General features: G+C 46.5%; 1 pseudogene; it reads left to right on the top strand.

Moving 5' to 3' along the window:
- The first annotated feature begins 21,588 nt into the window (after window positions 1-21,588).
- Window positions 21,589-22,258, top strand: LOC134524256 (uncharacterized; annotated as a pseudogene).
- The last annotated feature ends 553 nt before the right edge of the window (window positions 22,259-22,811 follow it).

Below are 22,811 nucleotides of genomic sequence, written 5' to 3'. Positions count from 1 at the left end.
AACATTGCTGCTGTTTGCACAGTTTACCCAGATGGGCTAAAATATCCTATTAATAATAATAATTTGCACTCAGAGCTTGGAAGTGCTTTGCAAAGTTAAAATATCTCTTTCAAATCTCCCTACGACTGAAAGCGATTCCACTTGGCAGCGCTGGAAGCGGTGCGGAGAGCTGCCTACGCTGGGGAAGGCCGTGGAGACATAGGACGTGGTGGTGGCCACCGGGCGCCGTGGCCTCCCAGTGCACGTGTGTGTGGTGCGATGGCAAGAGATGGAGGTGACAAAAGTTTTATCTAGCATTGCCATGTGAATCCCAGTTGACTAGTAACAGACAACCTTTGTCCAGGTGCTGCAGCCGCGGAGGCTACTGAAATGACTAATGCTGTGGTGGTTTCTATTGCAAGACATGGTCAGAGGGCTGGAGCCCCTCTGCTGTGGGGACAGGCTGAGAGAGCTGGGGGGGTTCAGCCTGGAGAAGAGAAGGCTCCGGGGAGACCTCCCAGCCCCTTCCAGTCCCTAAAGGGGCTCCAGGAAAGCTGGGGAGGGACTCTGGAGCAGGGAGTGTAATGATAGGACAAGAGGTAATGGTTTTACACTGAAAGAAGGGAGATTGAGATGAGATCTGGGGAAGAAATTCTTGGCTGTGAGGGTGGTGAGCCCCTGGCCCAGGTTGCCCAGAGAAGCTGTGGCTGCCCCATCCCTGGAGGGGTTCAAGGCCAGGTTGGACGGGGCTTGGAGCAACCTGGGCTGGTGGGAGGTGTCCCTGCCCAGGGCAGGGGGTGGCACTGGGTGGCCTTTAATGTCGTCTCTTCCAACCCGAACCATTCTGTGATTCGAAGAGCAAACAAAAAAAAGTGATCAACATGCTATTTTTTTCTGTTTTAAAGCAAAATTGGAAAAAAGTGCATGTTACAGAACATTATATGACATTTTGAAAGCTCCTGGTGCACCAAAACCCCCCATCCGAGGAGGGTGACGTGAGGATTGCCCACAGCGCCTTGGAGCCGTCGCTGCCCGGTGCCATGCTGCCGGCCACCGGCGCGGGGCACTGCTTCTGCGGCTTCCACGCGGCCTTATCGCCCTATTGATTTACAATTAATCTTTCATGCTGTTTTGCAAGGACCTTGGGATAAGATTCTATCACTTCTGTTTATCAGAAATCATGACTGTCCTTGCTGCATAGGTGAGGCGCGGAAAGTACACAACGAGGGGGGGTTTCAGGATGCAGAATCTATAAGAGCTTGACTATGCTGGGGACGTGAATTGTGTCTGAATTGAAAATTCACTTGCCTGAATTTTACCTGTTTCAGCATGTTTATGGAATACCTTGTTTCTGCAGTAGAGGCTGTCATCAGTAGTTTCTTTCCTGTAGAGAAAGAACTGAGTCTATTATTAAAAATCTGTCGGATTTGCATTTTTAGGGGTTGTGTTCATCTAGTCAGGTGCTCTGCAAAATAGTCCAGAGGCGCTGTGAGCCACCGTTGCCTTCTGAGCGTGAGCCGAACGGCAGCCAGCAAGCTGGCTGGGCCCTCGGCTTTTTATTAAAAGCCTGGTAGATGCTGGGGTGGGCAGCGAGGGCACGTCCCCCCTTCGCCGTGACAATATCTGACGATGCTCAGTAACACGGTGGAGCAAGGCTGAGGCTGAGGCTGGGGCAATGGGATTGCACCCGAGAGCTTGGCCACTGAATGCTGCCTGGTTTTTGTTTTCCCACTGTAAAAGAAGTTGTCCACAGGCATTAATTCCTATCCTAACTTAAATGGAATTTCTCATCCTACTGGAGCACAAAACCAAGGAATAATTAGTTTTAATGTATCTACAGCCTCTTCAACAGAAAAGAAAAATCTCATACCCTTGGCTCTCCTTGGTGTGACTAAGCCTCATTAAGGTTCTTGAAGTCAAAAAAAAAATACAAAAAGAAATGGGCTTTTTATGAAGGAGAAAGTATTTCAGGAAGAGACCAGAAAAACCTAGAGGCTGCTTGATTACTCTCTTCATCAGTCTTTTTTACGTTTTTAATGTTAAACAGGGCACACTTTTATGCTTGGTGACCTGAATATTGGGCACACATGTTCTAGCACTCGAGTGAGGAGACAACGAAGTTGGCTGAGGGTACGTTTAGGAGTTGGCCAGCCTTGCCAGCGCTAGCACACTGCTCCTACTGAAGAGGTGAGGCATCCAGGGAAGTTCATCCTCGTGCCAGCTTTCATTGGCCATGTCTATGAAAGACATATTAAGCACTATTTTTCACATCGCATTTGCTTGTTTTTGTTTCTTTCCCCCTGTTGGTTCCGTTCCAGGGCTGTTGAGTGTATGAGGATGCAAGTAAAGCGGCATTCTCTGTTGCCTTAATTTTGTCAGTTGGAAAGCTTTAAAAGTTAATATTTACATGAAATGATCTAAAATTCGTCTAGCTTGATGCATGTTTGTTTAACGTATTTAGGTGATGGCTGTATTTATTTTTTAAAACTACTTGCACGTTAAGGTCCTTCAATGATGCATGCAATTTTAACAAAACCTATCTTTCACTAAGCCCTTATCACAGTTGTTAAAGATTTTTATGTTAGTTCTGTAATTACACCTTTTAAAAACATGTATAGGTATTTCTCACTTCAGGACAAAAAAAAAAAAAGGCATTTTAACATAAAAGTCCTTTAGAGTGAATAGAAAAATCAAACTTTTTGCTGGATTTTGGGCATTCTAATGGGTTTCAGAATAAAATACATTTCAGATGCTCCTGAAAGTCTTAGGAAATCAAATTCCATAGGCCAGTTCTTCAACCTGTAGAAATCATTGCAGCATCATTGGTTTGTACCGGGCGTATGCTGAGCCAGACACGTCTGCTGAAGGCCCGGAGGCTTCCTAAATTCCTAGAGAGCTGTGCAGGTCTGAACCGGAGTTAGCTCCCTGGGCTTCCTCTGTGAGGGAGCTAGTGGTTTTCAGGATTTGCTGAGAAAGAAGAGCAGTACTGCATGAAATAACATTCTAATCAGAATTCCCTCCTCACTTAAACTCTGTTTAGATAGACAGTTAATTTATCTCTGTTTAACTGCTGAATCAATCCATCCATCAAAGCTACAAAAGCTAATTAGCTGGGGTAGGGTACGTAATACCTTATAAAATTGCAGCAGGGGACAGAAGGCACATTTCCCTGCATGTGCCTTAGAGCTGCCCACGAGGCCGAGGCACCCAGTCCGGTGTTGGTAAGGACTCTGACCCGCACGGTCCCTCAAGGACCTTCTCCTGGTGGCCTCCTCCCGGGCACTTGGCCTGCCTGGTCCTCCGGCCAGCCAAGAGGGCTGTTGGCCAACACAGCTGCTCTGCTGAGCCCAGAGGCCATCCCTGCTGGTCCCTGTTCCCTCGCCAGCAGGGACCGAGCACCTTGCACAGAGGCCAAGGGCGACGAAAACTTTGGGCGAAGGGAAAGTAGCTTGTGGGCTTGGAGACTGAGCCCAAAACGTTGCGGGCAGTCCCTGTAGCAGTACCCTCACCTGGCCGGGACTGCAGCCGGGCAGTACGTTAAGAAGGAATATTGCCAGCGTGCTGTGTTGTTGGAAGTACAGCTTGTTTCTTGGGATTGAGGCTTCTTTTGGGCAGAGCCCTGATTTCTGCGCCTGGTGCCGTAGGGAATTTCCACAGGACTGCTACTGCAGCAACCCGTTTTTAACTGGCTGTAGACAGTGAGCAACTACCAAAAAAAAAAAGTGTCCATTGAAGGCACAAGGCTGAATACCATGGGGAAGAATAGTCTGTGCATGACACGGAATTGTTTCCCTTGGGTGTTTCCCAGGGGTGTTTGTATGCAAGCTTTCTTTTTTGTTACCCAACAGCAGACAGCAAGGCAAAAACGCGGGGACAGCTGACAGCAGAAACTGTCAGAAGCGCAACATCTCGGGCAGATTTGTAGAGGTGATCTGGATGAAGGGAATGAGGCGCTTCTGTGGAGATCCAAAAGCAAGGAGCAGCAAACCCCAGAAAATCTGTATGTGTCTTCTCCTGGCGCCAGGATGGGCCAGATACGTCAACTTTTTCCCCTGATAAAAATCAGAAAATAACATGTTAGCCGTCTCTCAGGTGTTGGAAACACATTCCAAAAGCAGGGCAGCTCTTAAGAAACGTGAACCTTGTTTTCGTGCCACCCATCAATAAATACCACACTCTCAACAGTTATTTCTTAGCAGAATGTCTTACGAATCTTTCTCCCTCCTATAGCCTTTCTCCACCCCTAGTCAATTAATTGAGGTAAATATGTACTGCTTATTAATATCCACTCTCATATCATATGCAATATGGTCGATTTAACACCATGTCATCTTTACTGACTATTACTGTATACCCATATCAGTCTTCAAGCTGTCTGCAATAAATACGCACTTTGTCAAGTACAGAACACCCTGGAAAAGTCCCACTACCTGCTGTGGCCATCAGCCTGAGGTCTAACGCTACCCAAGGCAACACCCAAAAAAGTGTGAACGTAGTCCTCGTCTGCTTTAAGACTTTGAGGGTCCTGTGTTGCCAAGCTTCAAACCATTATTTTCATCCCGTGGGAGCAGCGTGGCTCACCATTCTTGCGCATCGTTTTACACGCAGTCGTTCTAATCATTAAATATGGCGCCCATTAAGTCCTGATAAATCGCTCGATGTGCCATTTGTCATGCTCTCAGACAGCACGCAGTCTGTGTTTTCTTAACACGTGTTCCACGTTAACTGTTTTCATTGACTATGAATCCATAAAAATACATGTGGAACAGAGGGTACACAGTACAGTCATGTCTGCCCGACTCCTTCCCATTCTAATTGGGCAGCAAAGCTGTTTAATAGAGTCTGTGGAGTCTGTTTAACTACATTCTGCCAGAACAATGCTCTATTCATGTTTTCAACAGAACACTAGTGAGTGGACTAATATCTTTAAACTAGAAAACAAGTCTTAATTGGAACAGATGCTGCAAATACCGATGCAAATGGCCAGCTCTCCTGTGATCAAAACCAGGTACAGTCCATTGATTTGTTTTTAATAGCAGCTTTCATTTTTTATTAGTGTACACAAAACTCACTAACACTATACAAAAAGTCAGTAACAATATTCTGGAAAATCATCTTGTTTAAAACAGACTCTGCCATGCATTGTTTCTGGCAAGGTGCTATTAAAGAGTTTCCGTCCTATTTTGGCAGCTCATGTTACCGAAACACTCTTCTCTACTTTCCTCCCTTCTAGAATTTGAATGATCCCGGTCATTTTTGTAGAAAAAAGCTATTGCTGTTACGTTTAATAATCTGTTTAGATATTCGCTTACATTACAAACAGGCATTCAGGTTAGATTAGGCTAAACAAAGCCGCAATCCTGGTACGTACGTGTGTGCTGGATTGTGATCCCCTCGCCTTTGGTACGTGCTTTAGCCGAACACGGCGTGCATTGCCAGCGCCTGAACTTTTCTTCTGACAGCGTTTGTCCTGGAGAAGCTCTGAAATGTTAAGAATACAAGGAGTTTCATGCTAAGAATAAAGACTTTCAGTGACTTTCTAGAACAAATTGGTTTTATCTTCAGGTTGTGTGAAATATTTGATAGTAGCAAGAATATCGAACGCCACTCGAAGTAGAGAGAGATTTATTATGGTACACCTGGCACTTAGGAGGGGTTTATTGGTCTGGTTTTATGTGCAAATATTTTCAGTTACCTCACTATCTGCTGCTTATAATTGGAATATATAGATATGTATATACGTATGTGTATACACGTATATATTTGAAACTGGCTGCCGGGATAAGATGCTGCTTCAGTCAAAACGAAGAGAGAATTTGCAAGCAAGAAAATAATAGAATATGGCTCTTGTCCTTATTTTTAAATATATATTTTTGTGTTGGTTTTTATTTTGAAAACTTTGTGTCATTCAGCTTTGCGAGTGAATGTGTCGCAGAGGCTTATTAGAACTTGGTGTCTGTCCTCTGATGCTTTGGTGAGGTACAGCCGAAGATGTGGGGGTGGCGTGGGGAGAATGAGCCTGGAAAGGGGACCTGGGACACTGGGAGATCTGCAGTTGCAGCTTGTTTGTACTATAGCTAGCGAAGCAGGTGATGCAACTAAAGAGTTCCAGACTAATCCTGGAGATGACGCTTCTCTCTCTCTCTGCCACTGGCCCAGCTGGGCTGGTGGAGCTGCTTTTGGGCTGGAGCACGAGGACTTTGGGCAGTGGGACCGAAGGCCACGCTCGCTGACTTGCGAGGAGGCTGCTCCATTCATCCACCATCATCACCGCGATGACATACAGACTATTATGAGCCCTGGCTGCTGAGGTGATAAAAGAGGAAAAGCCATCCATTCGGGTATGGTTTGAGGTCTTCCACAGAGAACAAACCTGCAGCCTCGCCCCGCTATTGTCGAGCTTCCAGCAAAGCCATTTGAGTGCTCAGCCTCAGCAGAGACAGAGCCAAGGTGTGTTTTGTCCCGCCAGGTATGTTGAAAAGATACGACATTCGAGGAGGGCTGGGGATTGACCTGATGAAAAAAAGGCTTTGCTCGCTACCTACCGCAGCAGGGACGGGTCAGGAGCGGGACTGGAGAGACGAGATTTGGACGGGTTTCAGGAGGGGCGTCCCAAAAGGCAGCTGGATTGAATTTGGCCTCCTTAGGAAAAGGCAGGCACGTCAGTCATCCCCAGCTTTGTAAAGAAATGAAAGGTATTGTGCTGCGCCAGCCAAAGGCACGGGGACACCAAGCCCGTGCAGGCATTTGCAATTCAAGCAGCCGTCGCTGTGGGATGGGCAGTTCCTGCCCCATCTGCTTCGGCCGGTGGGTTTTATTCCCCAAAAGATGCGGACGGCACGGTTTGTGTTGGCCATTGCTGCTCCACGGGTAGAGGACTGTAGGTTTTGCAGGAGGGCTTTTCTAATATTATCTTTTAACGTTTACCCAAAGAAAATCCGGTCTTGTGGCTTGATACGTTAAAAAAGAATCTTCTCTAAGAGGGCTGGTACAAAAACAGTAATTGCAGCCAATAATCAAGGGGCAGCGGGTAGCTGTTTGAAAGTCAGTCTCTTTCTTGATATGCTTCTTTTGGATTAAAAGCAGCTCAGTACAAAAGCAGAGAATTTCTCCTTTTATTCTGAAGAACATGTGAAAAACTATAGGCTTGTAGCCAAAGAACTGGTTTGGTTTTGGGTAACCAGTTTAGATAAATCAATGTATGTGTATATGAATTGATTAAGCCTACGTAAAATTATTCAGAGGCTCTGAAATGAATGATGATGCTTTGAATAGATTTGGTGAGCTCTGTTATTTTTATTTAATGCTAATATTGTTGTAGGTGTGCACAGAAAAGATTGCGGGTTCAGTGCTGATATGAATCTGAGTATAAGCAGCCTGCTGATGGTTGTGCTGTCACTGCCTCAGCTTTCCACTTTCTGATTTTTATGCTGAGAAATTATATGGAAAATTGCGTTCTACCACGTTTGCGAGTTCTTCATACCGTGGCAGGCGACACGGGTTTTTTCCCCAATCCCTCTGATTTGTTCCTCTTTCCCAAAGATGTACTCTGTGGTGGAAGAGCCCAGCTCTGCCAGGACAGCTCTGCCGTCCCCTCCTCCTGTAAACGTGCTGCCCCTGGGGCTGGCCAAAGCCAGCGCTCCGCAGGCTTCACTTCATGCCATAGCTAATGAGTGAAGTGGCGGTCTTTCGTTTTTATTAATAATTTTCAATGTTTGGATGCCCACGCGTTTGGTCTGCGTGGAGTTCGGCAGAGATCGCTCCCAGAGGATTGTGCAAACATTTCCTTTGGTCAAGCCGTAGGTGACGTCCTCCTGCCTGAGTTTCTCTTTGAGATTTCGGCTTGAAATTTCATCTGCGGGCCGAAACCAGCGGCTGGCGTGTTCTACAGGCGTTGAGGCACAAGTGCAGAATTTCTGGCGGGCAGATGCACAGCCTTGTGTCACCCCTGAGTCTTCAGCTGGGCTGATGTTCGTGCGGGGGGAATATTGCTGGGAGATGTAGCCTGTGGCAGGTAGAGCGAAGCTGCACAGGAAGGCATTTTAACCCTTTTTTGCTGGTGTCCGTAGCTTGTGACAACCTGGGCTAGCAAAGGCGTTTCTGTTGGCTCCACACCACCTCCCGAGAAGCTCTACCGACATTCCAGGTGGGAACAGGCAGAGCTGGCACCTCCACAGGGCACCCAGCAGCTTCCCACACACACATCCCAGCCTTTGACTCTCACCAGGTTGTTCCCTTCTCCAGTTCTGAGCTAGCAAATGCAGAAGGGCTTTTGCAGAAGACTTCAGAAAGCTTTTCACCAGAGCTAAGCTGGGAGCAAAGTCTGATGCTAACTTGGAAAACATGGTCTTTTTTCTTTTTTTTCTCCAAACCCACTTCCTCCTTTCACTAGGAACTGGACTGCAACCAGCCAACCACACTCAAGCAATAACCGTTTCGAAATACAAGTGAAAGTATCAGCAATGCTGGAGAACAAAAATACCAGAGCCATGGGAAATGCTAGGAAGGTAGCCAATGGAAAGTACAGTCCCTCCTGTAGGGAGCGTGATCTACTTGTTGAATTGCTGAATTAATGAAATCTTACCAATGAGGTTCATTTCGCAGAGTGCTGAAAGGAGCCCAGATTTCTTGCGTTGTCTTAGTGGTTGCACTCTGATCCCAGATGGGCGGATAATAATGTTATAAATGATTTACTGCCGTACAGTATATGTTATGGGAGGTTTATAGAGATCAAATCGCACAGTGAGCTGGAAAATCCTCTCTATTGTTGAGGCTGTTCCCTGGCTGCTGTTGGCAGTAGGACGTTAATGGCATGTGAGGGAGTTTGCCTTGTTCAAACAATAGCGTAGGCATTATAATTTAATTACTCCCATCATTAGGCCAGTTTTGTTAGAGAGAAAAAAACACCCACAAATGAAAAAAACCCCAAACCACTGAGTTTTTTCATAGCTGCGTTTCATGAAGGACTCCCGGTCCTTTCTGTAAGAAGTCTTCTTTGCAACACTGTATTTCACTGATGGTGTAACAGCAGATTTTCACTTTCCACTCCTAACGTCCTACAAAGGACCAAATTTCCTCCCCAGTTGTCTTAATTCCTGAAATTATATGCCAAGGATTTCCTGCGTCAAATTTAGTAGCCTCCGATCTGCAACCTTGGGATAACGGGTAAAATTTATTCCTTGGGAAGGACAGACTCCAGACTGGGAAGAGACAACTCATACGAACGTTAAGTATGGCAAATGTAGTGTAACAAACAGCGAGCATACAGCAAGAATAACGAGCAGGAGCGAAGCGTCTCTTGACCCGTGGCCCCGCAGGCAGTAACATGAAGTCCATCTCTGCCTCAGAGCCAGGATCCAGCGGTGCAGCTTGTGATGATGGTCCCACAGATAGTAGCACACTTTCCCTTTGATGTGTTTAAAGACTCCTTTCATCTGTTTATTTTTGCTGTCAAATTACTTCACTCAGTCCCTTGTGCACGCCAGGTACTGCAGGATATTATTACAGTCAGTAAACAAGGAAGTGGAACCCGACACCTGAATGACAGTAAATTAAGTTATTTGCCGGTCGCGAGGGGCCAGGTTACACATGTGCGGGACTTTACTCGGCGGCAGGTCCGACGCACAGCCCTTCGGGGAGAGATCCAAGCTGTTTGCTGGCTGCCCTGCTCCACGGAGAGCCTGTACTTCCTTGAAGGCACTTAGCTCTTCACCTGCCATGGATTACACGGCATTTCTCCCGGTGAACGGCTTCACGCTTCGGATAAATCTGATGTTTTCAGGTGTCTTAGCGCAGTCTGACATTAAGCAGGTAGACAGTTCTGCTCCGTTCCAGATTGGATGTGGCTTGTCTGATCCCATTCACCAGCATTTTATTTAAGCGTATGATCTGCTAGCACCATGGGGACACGACTGACTTGTGTGGAAAATTTTTGTCAGTAAAGTATTTGTATTATTCGTTGCTTTCCACTATAATTAAGCAGCTGACAATCCTCTCGGAAGAGAACTGAGAGGAGGAGGTAGTTGTTTGGAAACCGTTTTGAGGATCCTGGTTGTCATGTGCAGTGCAGGGTCAGAGTTATCGTTATTGCTTTCTACTGCTGCTGCCGTAGTTTTGCGATCAATACTTCTGTTCCAGTAATAACACCTCCAAAATAGCTAATGGCGCAACCGAGGCAGGCCACCTCTAGCCAAAAAAACAACGAATGTGGTTAGTGGTCTTGATTTTAACACCAGCATGGACCCGTCGTGCCCGTTACGTGAGGGCAGCGTCCTCCGCTGTTCCTGAAGAGGGGAGGGGGTTCTGTCATGGGGCGAGCACGGCCCTTTGGGGTGCCCAGCGCAACTCCTCGGAGCGTGGCACCGGTTTTCCTTCGCGCAAAGCGGCGAGCGAGTGATGTGCATGGAGCCATGTGCTGATGGAGCCTCTCCCCCCATCCCCCTGCGGCCGATCCCGCTGGGGAAGGCTCCCCGGGGTCCCCGAGCCGAACCGAGCAGTACCCGGCGTGCCGGGATCCAGCGCTGGGGCTCTGCTGCCAGCTCTAATCACCGCTCTCCGGCGTTCTGCAGCGTGAGCCTCTTATTTGCTTTGTTTATTCAGTCTCTCGTCACCCTGTAGGCATTTATTCCTTGCCCCAGAGTCACGATTGCTGCTTTAATTATTAGCATTTCCTTTGCCAGCAGTTCCATAGCTTTCGTTCCCTGAGTCAGCAGGGCCTGCTGCAATTGAAAGCCTTGAGTGCTTTACCCTACCGAGACACAACCGTAACTCGACGAGCCATTTGCAATGGCAAACTCATTTTTAAACTCCCAAACCTGAACAGCCTCCCTTCGGTAAGTGCTGCTGCCAGGAGGCTTTGCAAATAATGACTTTTCACGTCAAAGACCTGGATAATTTGATAGGACAATGAGGAGTAGTTCGAGGTCTAAAGTTTGAAATACCTCAAAATTACTATAATTGGATGTGTTGCAGCGGGGAGGGGGGGAACCTCCACATTTCAAATACCTCTCTAAAAACCAAATTCATCAGTCAGATTCTGAGAACTAAGCAAGCAAATCCCATGTTTATTTAGGACCCAGGCAAAAAACCCACAAACGAGCGTGTTCTCTCCACTGGTTCTGCAACAGGGATTAACGTGCAAAGACTGGCCTGGGTTTTGAAGTCCTCGCTCAATTTGTGCTTGGACAAAACTCTAACTGAGCTGCCTCTAGATGTCTGGTTGAGCAGGTGGCAGACGAAGCCTGATCCAAAAGCCGAGAGGAGCAGAGTTTTGTGAATATATAATTAAAAGAGTAGTCTCCCGGCGGAGGGAAGACTGCCGCAGTTGCATTCAGCAGCTGCTTGGTGCTTTCTCTTTAAAATGGCTCATGAGATTTTGGTTTTGGAATTAAACGTCTTTCTCAATATGTCCCAGTCTTTAGACTTTTGGGCCGATTTCTGCAGTCACTGTTCTGGCTTCAATGATCTTTGGTTGGTAGGACAAGAATGTCAGTTGCTCCCTAAACATCCCAAGCGATTGGAGAAAAACAAATCCGAACAGATACACAAAACCTGAGAGTTTGAAAACATACAAGGGAAAACCTTCAGTGTCCATTCAGAGACTTTTTTTCAGAGCCAGTGTTTTTGATTAAAGGAAGTTTTGAGTGTTTCCCACAATCCTTCTGATTACAGCATGATGAATTTTACCTAATGAAGTTCCCAATTGCTCATGATTTTTCAGTCAGGTGGATCCATTTCGGAACTCATCCATCTGCATTAGGTGCTTTTCCAGTTTCCATAGTAACTAGGCAATTCATCATCTTCAACGTATCTAGCCTTCAGTATCTTACAGAGAGAAGTCCTGTGTCCATTTTATAAATGTGCAGCCAGAGGTATAAGGAACCAAGTGATTAGCCCAGGGTTACGGAGTTCATCTGCAGCTGAATAGGGTAAGAACATTGCTTTCCTGAGTTCCAGGAAAATGCCTTAACTGCCAGGCTGTCCTTTCCCAGGGAGGTATTTGCTGTATCAGATCAGCACCAGCTGAAGGTTGTTTCCCAAGTGTTCTTTTTCTCAGACTCGGAAAAGAGACTTTCAGAAATGAGGAGGTTGGAGTTTGAGTGGTACGGAACAGAGTGAGTAATGAAACAAGAAATCAAAACTTGCAAGTAATGTATTCAGCATAAATGCCAGCCGCGTTCTTGGGATAAATAACTTGCAATGAATAATTCAACCGGCATCATCACTACAGGGCGAAGGAACAGGATTGTTTTTTAATCATTTGGCTTTTTTCTTCCTGAAAAGTTCAACCCAGATTCAGACCCTGGTGCGTTCCAACTCTGGAGCTGGGTTTTGCTTGTGGCTTGGCCAGAGATGGCCTAGGGTCAGATTTGGGCCTGTGCTGAGCACCCTCGCTTCTCTTTGAAATCTAAAGAAACTCCAGGAATTTGGTATCTTACAGGACACAATTCAAAGCCGCCCTTCAAAAAAAATGCATCTGTAGCCTCAAAACCTTGTGAAAATAGCAAAACATTGAAAGCTGTTGAGGAATCCTGGATTACCAAAGCTCACAGAGCAGGGAAAAGGCTGGTGGCCTTTGGAACAACTTCTCACATTAATTTTCTTCCAATGCTGACAGCTTTGATTTATTGCCTTAAGGCTGGTCAGAAAACACCCAGACATGAGCGAAGCCAGGAGTTATGGAAAGAAAAGGAAAATATGGTAAACGTAGTGATGGATGGCACTGGTAGATAGACAAACACTGCTCTGCACCCAAATATTGTCTTAGAGTGAAGATGGGAACAGAGGTTTTGCTTGCACTTTCAGCGTTTCTTCTTTCGCTTCTAATATGTTGAATATTCTGCTAGAAATCCTCTGGGAACCACGGGTTTATTTTCTTTTTCTGTCAGCTGAATGCCAGCTGGAGCACCAGCCAAAGGGGAACTTTGAAAATGAAAGAGAGAAACACAGCAGCGGAGAAAGTTCTTTAAATTGTCTTGTTGTGAGAGTCCAGTGTAATGACTCTTCACCTTTCCTTTTCTCTGACACTGAACAACACTCAAATGGGCTCCGCATCCCGAGAGGCGGCAGCTTCTGCACCCAACCGCCCATCCCATCTTCTGCATCTTATGGGTCTGGTTTTTCTTCCATTTGAGTTGCTCTTATCCAGTTCTGAAATGGGACTTCTTTTTCCCCAAGACTGGGTTCAATCAAGACCGGCCATTAAAACGCAGGCTAAGCTGGCACCGTCCCCGGGCACACAGCACGCTGCTCGAGTGTGTACAGCCCTGGCAGCGCTAGCTGGAATTGCTCTCAGACGGAGGAGAAGAGGAAACTTGTCTGGGGATTTGCTGCTTTATCTTCTGTCGAATAAGGTCTGGTGGCGGTTTGCAGTCGAACTGACGACTGGCTGTGCTGGGGAGAAAGCAATGTTGCTTGCGAGTCCTTCCTCTTTAGAAATCAAAACAAGGCATTATTTCCCAACAGAAATCTGTTAAGATCATTTAAAGAGGGTTTTCTTGGTCACCAAAATTGTTTGCTGGGAATCCCTGGCTGCTCGGTGCTCTCACGCTCCTTTTTGCTGTATCAAATTCTTGTTTACAACAGAAGAACCGTCCCTGCAAACCAGAATGGACGAAATAACCGAGGAACACAACATCGTGAAAGTTGTCTTTAATTTCATCAATGGTTTTAAATATTTAGAAAGCACAATGTAAACATCTGAAGAGCAAGCAGACAGATTTCTCTTGATGTTCAGAATTGTTGGGATTTATAAACAGAGAGGCAGTTCTCAGGGTGTGGAACCGATGTTTCAGACTTTCCACCAAAGTTATATATGCTCGTGTCATTACGGCTCTTCCTTCAGCCCAAATTGTTGGCACAGCGTCCCGAAATGTTTCTCATTAGTAAACTTTTCATAACCTCCAAAACGGCAACAACTGTAGAATAAAATGTACCGGGATGCCAGCTGGAGCTGGCACTTGGCGCGGGGCTCTCCGAGCTGTTTGCTTAGCTGGATTTGAAGGATGTTCCGGACCAGCTAACGGGGCATGTGACTGCGTTTTGACCTAAACGGCTGGCCCGGTTCCAGCGGTCCTGCATACTTCATGGGAATGCTTTCCACTTGTCGCTTTCATACCTCAGGCACAGCTTTTAACAATTTGCTCGTAAACCCAAGTCCGACAGCCATTGGAATATAGTTAGAGGTAATAGTACTTGGCTATATAAAGCAACAATGAGATTCCAGAACAGCTCAGTGTGTATTTAATGCTGAATTAACAGTTTTCCAAGAGTAAGAGAGCCCTGCTTTCCCTTTTTTTTCCATCATAGAGTCTCAAAGCTCCTGACAATTTTGATTTTTTAAATTTTTTTATTTTTTTTTTACAAAGGCTCTTACCTGAGCAGACGGGGAGCCACACGTTTGACAGGGAATAGCAGGCAGGAGCTGCACGCAGATGTCAAGGGCCAGCTGCAGACCACGTCTCTGTGCCACCCGCTCCTCCTGAAGGGCTCTGAGCGGGGACTGCTCTTGCAGGGTTACAAAATTGCTGCTTTGCTTTTGTTTTTGTGTCAAATGTTGGTCTCAGTCCTGGTCTTGTGCTGAAAGGCATCAGGTGGAGTATGGCGTTGTCCATCGGAGATGCGGGAGACGGTGTGAGGTTGCTGGAGGTGTTTCATGGGTGCCCACTGCAGCGCAGAGCTGGAGAGACGCGGCCGCGGTCAGGCAGGAGCCAGGAGAGCGAGAAATGGACCGCGCGGCTCTGTCAGCTCCTCTGCCTGGGCCTCAATCCTAAAACTTGCCTTCTTCCCATTAGTATTCCAGGGCAACCTGCAGGAGATGGAGTTATTTCGGAGAGTGGAGCCAGGAGGCCTCAGTTCTGCCATTTCCCCAGGAAAGGTTAATTTGTGGGTGAGTGATTAGGGCTCAGCTTAGTGAAATTGTTTTACCTGATTCAGAGTGTTCAGACGATAAGAAATATTAGTCTTTTCCTGGACTTCTCTTCATTTTCAAATAAGACTATTATTTTAAATACCTGAATTTTCAACCAAGACTTTTATTTATGCATAATTTATAATTGTTTCCTAGGAATAGGTCTTATTTTCTTTCTTCCAACATGGAAAATAACATGTGAACTCCGAGTACTTCTCAGATGCTGAATTCCAAATCATCTGAATTAAATTTGAATCCCAGTGGGTTCTGCACCTTCCCGGTTGTTCATCACTCGCAGAGTTTATTACATTTTAGATGATACTATTAAATCCAGCCACCCCTAGAGATACTGGTTAGACTTTGTGAGTCTAAAGAGTAGAAGACCATGAGTGAGTCCCCAGAGCTGTTCCAATTTAGCAGTGCAGTAATTTAAGTTTCCTTTAAAAGGACAATGCTTTGTAACTTTTTGTATTTTATAATTTGTTTACGATTTCGGTTTCCCTCCCTGCAATACCTTTTAGGAATTATAAAATAAATGTATTTCCCCCCAATTTAGATACCTTTTTTTTCTTTTCTATTTAGCAAACATTGATTTTACTCCCTTCCCCAGTGCTTTTGTTCACTGCCAAAATTAACGCGTCTTTTTGGCTTTGCTTTCCAGAGGGTCTGTCTGGGGGCATCAACAGGAGTGTGGGTCCTGGTGGAGGAGCGGATCCTGCTCCCTCCTCCCCGGCATCGGTCGGTGCAGCCGCCCACGACACCACTGAGGAGGTTTGGTGCTGAAAAGGGTCTTGGAGCCCAGGCCTGTCTCGTCCTTTATAGGGACTTTTATAAGACTGTTCACTTGTAACAGTAGACGCTAAAACACAGAGTTTTAAAACGTTTTTGTTTCATGCCGCGTGGTGGAGGGCCCAACCTTCCTGGCTCTGAGTTGCTTACTGAAACCTTTTATGGCCCAGAGCCGCAGACGTTGGCGAGACGCATCGTCCCGAGCGACTCGACAGCATCCACATCCAAGTGCCTGCTCGCCCGCCGCTTTCGGTAGCGGGACAGGCAGCTTGTTTGGCCCTGCTTGTCTTAGCGTGACCCCCTGAGGGTGGCAAAGCCCTGAACTTGAACCTCGGGGCCACTTCATGTTCCTCAGGAGCTGCAGCTGAGCCACACGGCCAAGGAGTCCTCAATGGATGAGAGACCTCATGAGTTCAGCAGTCCAGCCTGGGCCAAAGGAAGGAAGAGCGCCCCTAATCGTTTCCAATGGGCAAAGGTGTGGACTCCTAAAATCTTCCCTTGCTGCAGCTTAAGCCCACCTCTAGCATGTGGAGATCAGAGAGAAACCTCCTCTGGCCAAGCTGCTGCACCAGGGCTGAGCTCCTGGAGCTACCCATGGCTGGGACGGGCCTTGGCAGCGGTTCTAACCCCGAGGCCAGCAGCACACGCAGGGTTAACTGCTGGGCTCGAGCATGGGAAGCCCGTGTTGTAAGTCACAGATCTGCAAGAAAAATTGAAAAGGAGGATTTGAGCCATGTGGTGCCCATAAAAATGAACACAAAATGTTTCAAAAGTATATGAAATCTGCAGATAGGTGTTTTTTTTGATGTTTCAAGTGTTGAATATTAAAAAAAAACCCTCAACAGGAGTTTAAATAAACACAGGCAAGTGAGTCAGCAAGAAGATATAAAATCATCAGGAAAGGCCGAGTTTGTTTTAATATGGGGATTACTGTAAACACTAGGAGTGCATGGTAACAATTTGTAGCCCATGTGTTTTGAAATATCATAACTGGTGTCAATAAACACATTAAAATTCAACTTCAAAGAGCTTTGTGGATGTTTGGAGTGTCACGAAGACATTGCAAAATGGGGATTTTAGGTGGAAACAAGTATGGGAGCAATCAAACACAGCTCCTATGTGAAGAAAGGGATCTTGTCAAGTTGTTAGAGCTAAGCATCTGTGATGGTGATTATTGCTTCTTACTGGCTAAGAACTGCTCTCAGCCCCTGATTTCTTTCACACTGTCTCCTTTGCCTTCCACCCTGTTTGTCTCACCCACCTGTTCGGTCTCGCTCCTCAGATTCAGTTCTTTTGAGCAGGGCCTGCCCTTTGCTGTTCGCTTCTGCAGCCCCTGGGAAAGCCCCACGGGTTTCCAGGCACTATCTCGATATAAATAATAAAATTCGGTGGCTCGTATCTCTACCTGAATGACTTGTGGCACAGCGTAAGTGTTGTCCTCGTGTGCTGACAGGCTGACTTGGTGAAGGCGCCTATTGCCACCGCAGCACTGGATGCTCTTGGTCCTTGCGCGCGCGGCGAGCTGTCTCTCCAGGGCATGGGGAAGGCTGAGCAGCCTCCAGCCTGTCTTCCCCACATTCGGTCCCAGTGGTGGCATTCAGAGCAGAAAATTTTTGTCCCTCCTCATTCAAACTTCCACGAGGTTGAAAATACCCTCTTTTCCACACCTCTTCTCCTGTAGTATTTATTTCTGATGCATTTGGATTCACTCCATAAATGCACTCCTGTTTGTTACACAAATCATATCCGTGCTCCAGGGAGAAGGTTCTACAACTGCGATCTTTCAGCTGTAAAAGCACAGACTTCTAACGCTTTAGTTTTAGTGCTTTCATAAATCCTTTGGTTTGTTTCTGGGATATCCCAGGAAGTGCTAAATTACAACTGTACGTAAAAAGGCAGTACGCTTCTGTTTACACCAGATTCTGCCTTGACGCTCATGTCCACCACGTGTCAGCCTCTTGTTTTTTCCCGCCCTCGGTCTCTGGTCCTACTTGTCTCTCTTCTTGGTAACACTTTCTAAATGGGGAAAGACATTTAGAAATGTGCTACGGCAGGTGTTACACATCAGTGGGGCCCCTGCGTTTACATGGGTGTAAAGACTAGGAGTTTGCTCTGGTTTTACCCCAGGTAGTCAGACCTTCCAAAGCTCATCGCCCTTTTCTAGGTGTTTTCCAGCCTGTACTGGTTCACTGGGAATCTGCCCTGAGTTCCGTGTTTGTCTCCAGAAGTACGCAGGCAGAGGACGGCCATGGAGAGCAGATAAGCCCTCCAGGGGGGTCACTCTGTGCGGGCGACACAGTCAATAAAGCAAAAGGACACACGTAAGGAGGTGAGTGAAAATGTGTGCTCAGCACTGACATAAAGCGAGGGAGACCGGCCTAGAAACAACACGTTTAACTATCTATGGCTTTTTACAACCCAGCATCTGTGGGACAGAGCTCATTTATGTTTGGTATGTTGTGGGAATTGCGTTATTACTGCGTTCCCAACGTGCCTCTAGGCTTCGAGTTCATACTCCGCCCCACTGAGAGGTGACGAACAGCGGATACCATCTAGTCAAGACGCCGGTGGCTCCTGTGGAATGGATTTGCTCGTCTCAGTCCAGTTCCTCACATGTCTCCCCACAGCTGGCAGCCCCTGGCAGACGTCAGAGGCCAAAGACGGATCGACTCTCGGAAAATGAGCTGGTTTCCCATCCCTGAGCGAAATCTCATCATATCCACGTAAGCTGTATCGCCAGGTGAGCAGGAGAAATTTTTGATGCCTCGTATTGTCTCTTCTACGAGCTCAGTTTACAGCACTTCAGTTAAACACAAACAGCGATTTCCCTTCTTGCAAACCCTGTAGTAATAAAGTTAATTCACACGTGCCCTTTTTGAGGTGATTTATGACAGAACCAATATGAGGGAACAGAACAGCGTTCCCGCATCTAGGTTCAACTGCCATTTAATAATCACAGTCAATATTCCCTTGTTTTAATACTCGCCACCGCGTTCAAACCAGAGTGCTTCGCTGTACGCTGCATGCAGACCACGCAGGATTAAATGGGGCTTCTAGTGTGATGCATATAACAACCTCTTAAATGATTAGGACACCTGTTGACATTAATATAGAAGCGCGCCTGAAAACAAGTGTGCCACACACCGAAATATATGTACACAAATATTAAGAGGATTAGAGAAATTGCTAAAATGGATAGAGTGGCATTTAACACAAACATGTCTGGAATCTAAGCAGAATGGAAATAACACACGCAGAGCTGATCCCTTGTTAGATGGGTTTTTGGGGTTTTTTTAGTAGTTCATCTGGGGTGTAAACGTCTCTGTGCAAGGAGGTCGTTTGCTTACGCTTAAAATTTCTTTTTAATATGTATCTTTGTTTGTAATTTGCCTCTCATTCATAAGCACCTTCATTTAGTAGCTGGCACCTTTGCCATGCGAGCTGCAGGAAAAAGTAATTAAATTTAATAGAAGCCACCCTTGCTTTGAAGCTGCCCTGGATTTAGAGCCGCAAGGAGAAGCAATTAAACTCTGGCAGCCGAGGATTCAAACCGAAGTTATATAGTGATTTATTATTTTTTTAAAAAGGAAATTTTCCCTGTAAACGGAGTTGGATTGTCAGGTCTGATTGGATTCAAAGCTGTGGAAATTTTCTTCTTTGGGAAATCTTCTCTTGAAGGAAAATTATAAAAAAACCCCAACCATTAGATGTGCAATGAGGATCGCTTGTGAAGATCTAGGATATTTTTAATCCTTCTAAACAAACTTCCAGAAAAGAGTTTGTTCTTCTCAGCAAAGTGCCGAATGGAAAAGGGAAGCGTGGAAGGAAGACATCTGCATGTCTGTTTATTTGCAGGCAGGTCAGCTTGTCAGCAGCCTCCGACATAGATTCATTAAGGGAAGGAATTTCTCTGCACTAGAAGGTATTATAAGCATTGTTTAAAGCTGTCAGGGTTTTTTAAACCAGCAAGAGGCAGAAATTATTATTTCACTTTTGTGATTTTACCAAAAAATAACCTGTAAATGAAGTAACAAGGACAAGGAAAAATATCCCAGAATGCCGTCATCAGTGCCAAACGTAGTTCAAGCTATTTAAAAATATTTTTAAGAGTTTCCTATAAAGGATCACAAAGGATTCAGTTCAAAAAGGTCTGCTTCCAGTGCAGACGTTATTCAGAAAAGCAAACTGGTAATTCAGTTAATACAAGGAGGCAAAGTTGTCCTAATCTTCACCAACTCTCAGAAATATTTGTAGAGTCTTAGCTAAGCCAGCGGCTCGTGTGAAAATTTTAATTATTGTCATGCATGTATTTTGCAACACAGGACTTTCTATTCTGAGAAATAAATGTTCTTAGGCTCGTTACAGGGATACAGTCATGGTCCATGATCTGTGGATCCGTCCCGGTGAATTGATGGTCCTGTGGCTGGAGTCCAGGTGAAGCTACGCTGGCCATACCCAGGTAACTTGCTGGGATCAGGTAACTTGCTGGGAAAACGTATTATTGTGTCACTGACCGTTATGAGGTAGCCGGGGTCAGACGTGTTGGGAGCGGCAAGCTGTACATCCCCGAGAGGGCTTCCTTTGCAATGGTCACCAGCCTGTAAAAGGGGAACGGGCAAACAGTGCCGGGGACCACCAACCCTGCGAAAAATGTCTGACCCCAATGTTTTGGCTGTCCCAGCTGTACTCTTTGACAGTGGGTCTGGGCTGTTCAGTTGTGCTACGGAGCTTTAGACCCCACCCAAGAAATGAAAGCAAAGCCAGAAGAAATCATGAAAGAATACAGATTGCCTGACAACAATATCATCCAGGCAGGCAACCAGCTATTTCCTGCACCACAGACCTTTTTTGTGCCTGCAAACATTGGAGTTGAAGCTCCTGGTGCGCACAAAATGATCTTCAACACCATCATGAGGCATGGCATTGATGTGCTCAGGAGCCTCTGTGGCCTTCGGGGGGGGTCCAGACTCTTCCCTGGCCTGGAGTGGACCCTGAAGGAGATGAAGCTGCAAGTGCCTGCTGGCATGTTTGTGAGCATCATTGAACCCCCCCACGAGAAAATACTGTGTGTGGACTGGGGCCTCCATCCTCCCCTGCCTGACATCTCTCAAACAGATGTGGGTCACTGTGAGCGATAACAAGGATTTGGGGGCATGTCAGTCACCAGAAATGCTTTTAAGGAGAACGTCCGACCGACTGCATGGCTTTCTGCAACCACTCATGAGCAAGAAACCCTGCTGAGAGCTGACGGATCTAAAAGGTACCGCAGATGTTTGTGTGTTTATTGGCGGCCAAAACCTGTGTGAAAATAAAGCACTAGAAACACTGGTAACGAGGATCTTTTGTTTATCATCTCCCTTCCCCTCCGCAGAGTTTACAGGTGTGCACGTGTCTCGGGGAAGCAGTAACTCCGGAACGGAGTCGCAGCCTGCCTTGGAGCCGTATGGGGAGCGGCATACCTCCTCTGCTGAGATTCTTCCCTCTCAGGTCTCTGAGATATCTGGGGTTTGTATTCTAAAATGAGCTCTCACGTTATTTTTGACCTTATTAAAAACATTTCCTTTAGAAACCCAGCAAAACCCCAAACAGAATCCAAATATAAATCAATGCAAATGCAATTACTGTAACCGACCCTCCTCTGTGCCTGAGGGTCTGAAAAAAAAATCCATTGATTCTCTGCTGTAATTTATCTGGGAAGTAAGAACACCCAGTTTCACTTCCAAATACAGGCCCTGAATCACAACGCTCGGCACCGCCGGCTCCCCAAGGAAGCGGCGCTGCCGGTGCAGCTGCGGAGGACGGGGAGCTCGGCGGAGCGGGCCCTGGCTCAGCTGGGGGCCCTGGGACATCCCATCGATGCTCTGTGCCAGCAGCCACTGCCAGGGACGGCACCATCCTGCACAGGACGGCTGATGCTGTGGCGGCAGGGACCCGCACGGTGGTTTTTCACATCGGCTCTGGACAGCGTAAGGCAACAGGCATCCCCCCGTTCGGTTATTTCTGCCCTTGTGGGATATCCCAAATTCACACTTGTCATGTTTGGGGCGAGTCATAAGGACCGCTATGTCAGGGAAGAAGCTCAGTCCAGAATGGGCGTTTTGTCTTTTACTTACCCAATGGAAAATGGGGTTGTTACATCCTGGGACGACATGGAGAGGATTTGGAGATAACTATCTGAACAAGATCTCAGAACGAAACCACGTGAGAGGCCAGCGCTGCTGACCGAGACCTTTCTCAATCCTTTGTCCCATCAAGAAAAATGGCAGAGATGAAGTTAGAAAGCTTCCAGGTGCCTGTCCCTTTGGTGACTCTGTGACAGCCCTGTTCGCTGGTGGCTGCACAGCGGGACTAGTGGTGGACAGTCGCAGCGGTGTCACTGTCACGATCCCTGTCTACTAAGGCCATTATGTGCTATGCGGCATTTCCAGGCTGGATTTTGCAGGCAGAGATGTAACCAAATGCCTGGCCAGGCTCCTCTCGGAGACCGGGCACTCCTTTGTAAGCACAGCAGAGAGAGAAATTGTCAGGGATATGAAGGAGAAGCTGTGCTATGTTACTTTAGATCCTAGACAAAATATGTAAGAAAAGCCTGAAAAACTTATATGCGAGTACATTCTCCCTGACAGAAGGGCTGTCAAGGCAGGAGAGCGGCTATTCTGAGCTCCTGAAGTGCTTTTTGTGCCCGCAGAGCCAGAAGTCCCAGGGCCAGGGGTTGGGAGGGTGCTCCTCCAGAGCATCCCCAAGTGTTGTGACTATATCCAGTCCAACATCCTAAGGAATGTGCTGCCATCGGGCAGATCAACTCTTTTCCAAGGTTTCAAGGAGAGGTTTCTGAAGGAGCTCCAGGCAGGAGTTCCCAACGCAACTCATGTCAAGACCATCTCGCCACAAGATCAGATGTAATCCGTGTGGATTGCTGCTTCCACCCTTGTGCCAGTTTAAGAGTGTTTAGGAATATGTGGCTTACCAGGGAAGACTATAATGAGGTCGGACCAACAGTATTCCAGAGAAAATGCTTTTGAAACTTTCAGTAGGACCATCCAGGAATTTTTTTTTGAGTGCCAATCTGAACATCTGGAGAGCAGTTAATAAATCAGTACAAAAATAATTGATTTATAGTAAGTGATTTTATAGC

This window comes from Chroicocephalus ridibundus, chromosome 16, assembly GCF_963924245.1.
Source record: "Chroicocephalus ridibundus chromosome 16, bChrRid1.1, whole genome shotgun sequence".
Taxonomy (NCBI): domain Eukaryota; kingdom Metazoa; phylum Chordata; class Aves; order Charadriiformes; family Laridae; genus Chroicocephalus; species Chroicocephalus ridibundus.
This window is presented reverse-complemented; position numbering and strand designations above follow the sequence as displayed.